Genomic DNA, 8,781 nt, shown 5'->3' on the forward strand with positions numbered 1-8,781 from the left:
TGACGCGCCGTCTTGTTTTCCAGATGATGTTCCTTTCTTTCCCACGATCCAGTTGAGGGTAGAACCATTGCTGGAGCATGTCCAAATAAGCAGTACCAGTGATAGTGTTTTCCACAAGGAAGAAAGGTCCATACTCTTGTTCTTTGGATAGAGCACAAAAGACATTCACTTTTGGCGAATCCCTCATGTGCTTCACTGTTTGGTGTGGATTTTCAGACCCCCCAAATACGCACATTATGCATATTCACTCGTCCACTAAGATGAAACGAGGCTTCATCACTAAAGATCACACGTGTATGAAAATCATCTTCCATGTCCAGCACATTTTCGCATAAGTTGGCACGGGTCACATTATCTTCAGGCTTTAGGGCTTGTAACAGATGTAGACAGTACGGCCTCATGTGCAGCCTCTTTCGTAACACCCTCCAAACAGTCATGGATGGCATTGATAGTTCTCAACTCCCCCGTCTTACATATTTCCTGGGACTCCTGCCGAAACTTGCTCTAACCTGTTCCACTTGCTCATCTGGTAGATGTGGTCTTTCGGAGCTCTTCCCTTTGCACAGGCATCCCGTATTTCGTAAATTGATTGTACCATCTTCGGATGTTGTTATCCGATGGGGGATCACATCCATATTCCTGCCGAAAAGCACGTTGCACTCCAATTGCTGAGTTACACCTTGCGAATTCCAAAACACAGAAGGCTTTACACTCAGGAGTCATCTCCATCTTTACTACTAGCGCCATGCTGGTGCGGAGTTACGAAACATCACCTGCAAAGTAGAAACAAAAACTGTTTGAGTTACCTTTCCTTTTAAGGTATGTTTCATTTCTGTAATGTGTATGTAATAGAAGATACACTTCATTGAAACCTCGATATTCATTTTGGAACACCCTGTATTCTTGAACAATTTTACACATGAATATTTCATCGAAGTTCTTGTTGCACATCGTACCCTTGTATTTGAATGCATAACATATATTCCATTAGCCTCCGATTAGCCTAAAGAAGCATAAAAGCAGAGTAGAATAAGAATGTAAATGTACACATGTATCAATTTGGCCCAGTTGTATAGCTTTCTTTCATTAAGCATATTTTGAAACTAAAAATTTGTGTAAATTATATTAATATATTCTCGAATGCTTGCATAACATTTAAACTAACAAACTGCTTTGGTATACATAACCGTAATATTTTAAACGTTGGTTAAATCTTGAAACAAATTATTTTGCAATCATAAACAACAACGCATCTTAACATTAATCTTAACGTTGTAATTCAGGGTAAATTTTTTGATATTTCTAAGAAAATTGTTGACAAAAGATAAAACTTGACCAAATCTAAGATTATATTAGATGCCTATTCCGGACACATGAAATCTTTACATCATGAACTATTTCTGTTATTTATTTATGAGTATAAAACCTTTGTTACTTAACTTGTATTTTTTCGTAGGAACCGAATCACATGGAATTGCCCTACACATTTCTCATTTTCAGCAATATCTTGAAGACATGTGAACGTTACTCTTACCCAGGCCCGTGGCATAATTGATCTCTAGGGGGCTCATGGGTTATCAGGGGGGCTTTGTAAATCAAGTCCATTTTTCAAAAGTTTAACAGTGTTAAATGAATGTAAATTATGTGTGGCGGTCATTAAGTTACAAAAAGTTTAGAAATATCACAGAAATACTACATTTTTCTATATCATTTAAAATATCACTTGAAGTGTTAATTGGCTGCTACTGAAATCATCCCTTACTACACACTCCATACTACGTTTGATGATATCAATCATAGTGCCTACCTTACATTCTACTCACCGGCCGAAACAATAAAACTCCCCTTCATTCCCAAAACTTAGGAGCTGTTAACCTTTGACACAGATGAGGAGGGAATTTGCATAATGACATCAAAGTCGCAGATTTCTGTATAAATGAGGGGGGGGGGCGTCGCAACAGGGGCAACGAAGGTACAGATAAAGAAGCTCACCTGTGAAGAAACTTTCTGAAGTCTAGAGAAGAGAATCTCCTAAATAGTTGCCGCTACTTAAGACTTCTTCTTATAAATAAGATGAACGAATGTAATGGCTGCTGTTCATGCTCCCTGAATTTATCCTTCAGCAAAGTTGTGAGCAAAATAATATCTGCTGTCTACATTTTCACTTTTCACTGCAAACAAATTACACAAAATAGTTTTACCTAATGTCAAGGGGCTGACCTCACTGCCGGAGGGGGGGGGGGGGGGGGCTCAGCCACCCCTGGCCCCTGCCTGGCTAAGGGCCTGCTCTCACCTCTTCCATCATAATTGCCTGCAATTAACCACACAACACTTATATACCATACCTTTTGTACATTTAAGCATATTTACACGTCATGTAAACTCGAATACAGTTCTTAAATTTTAATTACAATTCCATATTCACTAGAAAGGTCCAACCAACATTGATTCCCAAGGAGCAAATCAAACGGCGGCTATCTCGCCTCCAGTTGCTGACGCTTAGTCACGTGACCAGAGCAAGCCATTAGGCTTTCAATTGGAGAAGCTAATGGTCCAGTCCCAATTAGTCTATATGTGCCCAAAACTCAAACTCAAACTTGATTGTTGTTTCAGACGCCAGAGACTCTGCCAGCAAGAATGCAATACTTCATGGGAGAGAGGCTTACATATGAGAGTATTCTGAAAACGTCACCCTTACAGCCCAAAGAATCTGTGAAAAAGAAACAAATTACCGGATAGTTACGATGATCAACTTTGTGAATTTCTATCCACATTGCTTTCTGCAAAATGTGAACTATTTGTTACCTCAATCAATATGCACGTTTCCATCGAAGCATGTGTGCATGAGAGCAATTTCAGAAAACAAATATCACCTTAGCAAATAATCGTTTCAAATCTTAACAGATTTCTCAATGTAACTTTTTGATGATATTTATTCAAAATGTTTTACGTTGGTTATTGTTTTCGAATACTAGTTAACCAAACTTTTCTGTGATAAATAATACAAATAACAAGGTCTTTGGCTATTTTTGTAAATTAAGATGAGCGATATCATATTCAGGGAAGGAGGCTGGCCCCGTGGCGGAGTGGTTATCACATCGTCCTACGACGCCAGGGGTCCCGGGTTCGAATCCTGGTCTGGGCATGGTTGTTTGTGAATGTCCCATTCATCAATTTCATCACTCATCCCCATCTTCGCAAATTAGCCAAAATTGCCACAAGAAGCAAAGTAAAATAAAGAAAGTCAATCAATTAATATTCAGGGGAAGGAGGTCGAATGAACGGTTTGACCTCCCATAGCCATGTTAACAACACGCCATTATGTAAAGTGGGGTCTAAATGCAAAATTACTTATGTTGCTCCGTGTATTTGTGAAATTTGCAAATTCAATTGTATTAGTATCAGCACAACCTTACTGCAAACAATAAAAATAATAATAGGCTCACGTCAATAGTGATTCACACTATTTGTAAGGCTAAATAAGTGTATCGCGTTGTTTTTTTTCTTTCTTTTTTTGGCACCGCAGCACTCATATCTAAGGATTGTAAGTCGTGCACTCGCCCAAAGCCCCTCGTCAAATATAAGTAATTGTGTACAGTTTATTACGATTTTATAGGATGCTGATGCTTCCTATTAGGAAACTAATTAATTTTCCCCGGCTTGATCGAGTGTTTTGACATACTTAAAACTAACCAAAATAATTGAAATAATTTTCTAAACAAAGCACTACATAAAAATTGTGTTAAAATATTTCAATCAGAAACAGTACTGTTCATATGTATTATTCGTTTAATTATACATTATATGTATAGGGTGTCCCAATAAGAAGGACACATTTAATATTTGTAAAATAACACTATATAATTACGAAATGACAAATATTTTTACATCAGTATAACGAGTAAATGTTCCGATTTAAGAGTGCCAAGTTTGATTTACGCAACATGTCTTGTGTGTGGGTTGGCAGCACTGTCCTTACATGTTCCTTTATCAGTGATTGTTAGCTTAATCGGCATGAAGCGCTACACAACGGAATAAGGAGTTTTGATAGTGAAAATTCATTACAAGAATGGCGGGTGTTATGCAGAGACTGATAGGAAGCTTCGTGCAATACTTGGACGTGAAAGTTTTTCCATTTTTTAAGGAATTGAATTTGACTTTCTGATATTTCATGGTTTTGTAGTCGATAGCTTAAATGACTTCAATCATCGCAGCCTTCATTTGCCAGCATGCCCCCACCCTTCTCCCCAAACAGCTTACAACAAAAACAGAAAATCTTATCTTTCCTCTTCGAGTACACCAACCACCTTCTGTCGACATTTTCCCCATTTTGCACAACACGCTTGTAATGTCCAGGTGAAAAGTGTCTATTATCACCATTAATTGGGTAATCATTATTTATGATGCGAATAATGATTTGAATGATTGAATCAAATTCAACTGACGTCAACACAACCTGGATCTCTAAAAGCAGAGGCGATCTGTCACCAGACTCAGAAGATGAACATGAAACATACTCCTCCTACATTTGGCAACTGGTTCACAGACGAGCTACGTTTAAGGTCACCGCCGCCACTGGTACACACGACTTGGACTACATCGCGAACACACTCCGTAACACCACCATCATCACTAACACTAAAATACTTGACGTCAAGCGTATCTAATACATCATTTTTGTCTATCGCGGCGAAATTTGAAATGGAAACTGTATTCACATGCAGCAAGATTTTCTCGAAGGCACCCTTCTGACCTTTTTTTTTTTTTTTTAGCCTTTTGGAATCCAGATTCAAATTTACGAAATTTGTCTCATTCCCTAGATATTCCTCTAATCGCGATTCTACACACACGCACGCACTACTGTGTCAAACAAAACAAGAATGACTTGAAATTTGTTGACATTTCGGCATGGTTGTAATAACTGGCAAAATCTCGAAACCTTCGTTCCCTTGGAGGGTTTGAGAGGCAATAAAAATAAAGTACTCATATCACCAGATCTTTACTTCCATTTCATCCGCAATATGCCGACCCAAGTTCCTTTGACCTGCACACCACTTGCCTTGAGAGACCTGTTTCTGAAGCCCCTTTTTGGAAATGGATAAAGTTGTAAAGTTTGACATCAGAGGGAAGGAAGCCCGCGGAAGAGAACACAGTACACCCCTGATTGAAAAGTGAAATAATCTTGTGTAATTTTTGTTGTTGTATTCGTGTGTTCCTTATGATTTATTTTTGTAGGATTCTCATTTCATATCTACGTAGGTTTGAGACATAAATACTGTCAAGTACAGTAAAATACAATATTAAAAAAACTGATATTGTTTTCAATGTTTCCTTCCGACAAAGAGTTTCGAAAAATTATTGAGAAGACAAATTTGACGGGGAAAATTCTACGTATCTCTGGAGCAAGTCCGCGCATAGCGGCAGAGAAGGGGAGGCGAAATCGACTGGACAGAGCGAAGCAGTACACGCAATGCTGGTAACTGCAGTCGCTTCTCCCTCCACTTTCCACGCAACCCACTTCCTCTCACGTGTTCATTGGTGGACCCGTCCCGTGTCACTAATTGCAAAGACTTGTCTTCGTTCGCCTGCTCCAGAGACATTAGGGACAGATTGTACAGCATTGTCTTCAAGCTGATCCATACAAGGATCCTTTCTTAAATCCCAAACTCGAACAAGGAAATTCGCAGCTAGGAATTTTCACTTCGAACACTGCAAATCACAGAAATCTTAACACGTTGGAAAATGAAAACTAGTTCGACAGGAATGTCCACAAAATTTCGATACATAAGAAAAATGAACTTCACAAAATTACACAAAATAATGGACAGATTTAACTCATATGCTGTATACCCTGAGTAACAGAGGCAAAGGGATAATTTCCCCTGGGCCCCACCTCCTACTGAGTTTTTGGGCCTCTTTGAAGTAAAACGTATGAGGTGTAGACAATGTGCGAAATTCGTTTCGGCTTTTATTTCAATACAAAATGGCTAGGGGCCTCCTTGAAAATATTTAATGTGAAGTTACATTTTTAATATCACGTGTAACACTAATATTAGCGGTAAAAGGTCATGAATTACCAAGTTTGATGTTCATTGTCGGGAGATGCGTCGATGACCAAGCAAAATAATGAAAATATTGTATTTTATATATTTTAGAGAAGCAGTAAAAATAATAAGTCAGAATACTCGCATATTTGTGCGAAATAAGCCAAGCGACAGCATGAAACAGCTCGAAATACGCAAGAGATTCACTAATCTCATCGAAATGAGGGCCCAGTACTACCCCCTCGCGCCGAACCCTCCCGCCAAGTTTCCTATTGAAGGCAATGGTGTTCGTCGGCCCAGCTCATCGCAGAATGGTGCGAATCTCTCTGGTCTCAGCCGGTGCCGAGAACAACCGAACGCTTCCGAACAGGCAGACAGGTCTAACGACTTGTACTTCCCCCCCACTCTTGAAGGTCTGGGTCATAACAGGCTCTTTTTTCAGCTCCCATCCCCATGTTTACAGCCACGGCAGGGTTTGTCTGGAGTCATCAAGATTCTTCCGAGTTTCCAGTGGCGTGCTCAAGGAGGGATGGTGAGGATCCTAATTCTGTTTAGACTCAATATTCTTTGAAAAAAAAGAAGAAAGAAAAGGCAGGAAAAGATAGCAAAATGAGGACTTCAGGAATGACTACTAAAAAGTACACGTAACCCCCCCCACCCCCCCTCTTCGAAAATGCTGGACATACCACTCGAATGTCTGCTATTTCCACTTGTTAAGAGGAAAAGCTCACATTGGACGATATGAATACGCTTTTCATTATCAAAATTGACGGCGAACCATAAAGGTTCTTCTTAGTTTTAAACGCGACAAGTGAGGTGTTTGCATTTCAGTTTCCATCATATTTAATAATTCTCGTCGTATCTTGTGTCTCTTGTAGTCGTATGGTCTGTGGTATGAGCTTTTACATTGAATTGGCAGTGACCTTGGCGTTTATCGCAGATAAATATTGTTCCCCCCCCCCTCTCCTCCGTTGAAAGATCGACCCTGACGTTTGGCAAATCTTGCGATGAATACGTAAAAATGTCACGCTTCGCCACTGTTTATTGTGTAGCAATAAGGAATCGACTGGTTGAGCAACTGAATCTCAATACACTACGTTCACGACAAACTGCGTGTCTATAACGGTATGAGATGAGGGATATTTTCCTATCGATTACTATCTGCGGAGCAAATAAGTTAATTCTGCATTTCGGAGGGAACTCATATGACACGTTACCCAGGCCCCTCCTGCTGAGATAATGCACCACTGCTTACTATCGCAGACGTCGTCACATGATGTTGCTGGAAACCAGATTTCTGTTTCGCAAATCGACTTCTTTTTTTTTTGTAAGCGACACTAACTCTGGAATTTCTGCTGTTATATAAATTTTCAGAACCACATTGCGGGGTTGGCAGCTACGCCACTGGGAGGGAGTCCTGGTATTCACATCCACCGTAATGACATGGAACCATAGTTCTTTCCAGCTCAAGTGCTGTGAAAAGTTTCCTACTGTGTCATTATCTTGTTCAGTTGTTTTTTAAGTGCACAGATAGGCTAATCGGGACTGGACCTGCAGTTTAAAGTGGGAACCGAATCACGGTGGGCCTCCACCAGGTATCAAACCTGGGACCCCTTGATTACAGTTTTAAGAATAGTGACAACAAAAGTATGTGTAAATGTCCACGTGAGTAACCAGATATTACTTTAAATACCTAAAATATTAAATTGGAATTTAATGTGTATGTAACATTTCTATTCAGCTTGTTAATTTTCCAATAGATAATTAATGTTTTTAAAAGTTTAATTAAAAAATTAACTGTGTATTTATATACCATTATAATTTTGCAAATATAGCAGTTATTCAGCAAAATTGTCCTTAACGCTATTTTCATGCGTTACGTCCCAAGTTATGCCTTGCATAATTCTTGGTTTTAACCTATAGGCGTGCGCAGACCCTCTGATTAAGGGGGGCAAAAGCGTTGATGAAATTTCAGTCGGAGAAAGAAAAACCTTATTCCATCTCACTGTTTTACTGTATTGGTTTAACTGGGCGCCAGCCTGTTGAGTTCATTATTGAAAATAAATAAATAAATAAATAAATAAATAAATAAACAGGGACGTACATAGTGTGTGTCCGGACCCGACGAAAATCACTCTATTAGAAGAATTCCAGCTTCAGTGGCACAAAAGTTCTATGTTCTCTTGCTCCTTTATTTTCCATCTCTGTGGTTCAGACTAATTTACATATAGACTAAACATGATTTCGTACGGAAGATTCAAAACAACTACACATAATATATTAATTTACAATGTGTGACCAATTTATTCTGCGACCACATGGTTGTAACACAACTAGGCTAACGAATAAAATGCACGAGTCCTAATAACAAGCAATTTGCATTGCACCTCATCACCAGTTGAATGAACAGGAAGCAAACACCACAAGCAGTCGTGGCCGAGCGGTTAAGGCGTCTGACTAGAAATCAGATTCCCTCTGGGAGCGTAGGTTCGAATCCTACCGACTGCGACTCGCTTTTTATCCTTTAACCTTTATTTTCAGTTTCCAAAAAGAGAATTAGGCTATTCTTCTTAATCTCGTGGCTGTCATGAATATATCCTTTTTAGTTACCGTGAATAGATGGGCATTCTCTAAGTACGAATTCATTATATAGCCTACTGTCGTACCAAGCAAACTCGGGAACTAAAGTCATGTGCAGTGCCGGATCTACAAATCTTGTCCCCTTCTCCCGCAAAAT

The 8,781-nt window shown here is 39.3% G+C and overlaps 1 non-coding gene across 1 annotated transcript; it reads left to right on the top strand.

Moving 5' to 3' along the window:
* The first annotated feature begins 8,470 nt into the window (after nt 1–8,470).
* On the top strand, nt 8,471–8,552 carry TRNAS-AGA (transfer RNA serine (anticodon AGA)). Its single transcript has one exon. It is a non-coding gene; the product is annotated as a tRNA-Ser (tRNA).
* Nucleotides 8,553–8,781: the final 229 nt, after the last annotated feature.

The sequence above is a fragment of the Lepisma saccharinum genome, chromosome 19 (genome assembly GCF_977018435.1).
Source record: "Lepisma saccharinum chromosome 19, izLepSacc3.1, whole genome shotgun sequence".
In the NCBI taxonomy this organism is placed as follows: Eukaryota; Metazoa; Arthropoda; class Insecta; order Zygentoma; family Lepismatidae; genus Lepisma; species Lepisma saccharinum.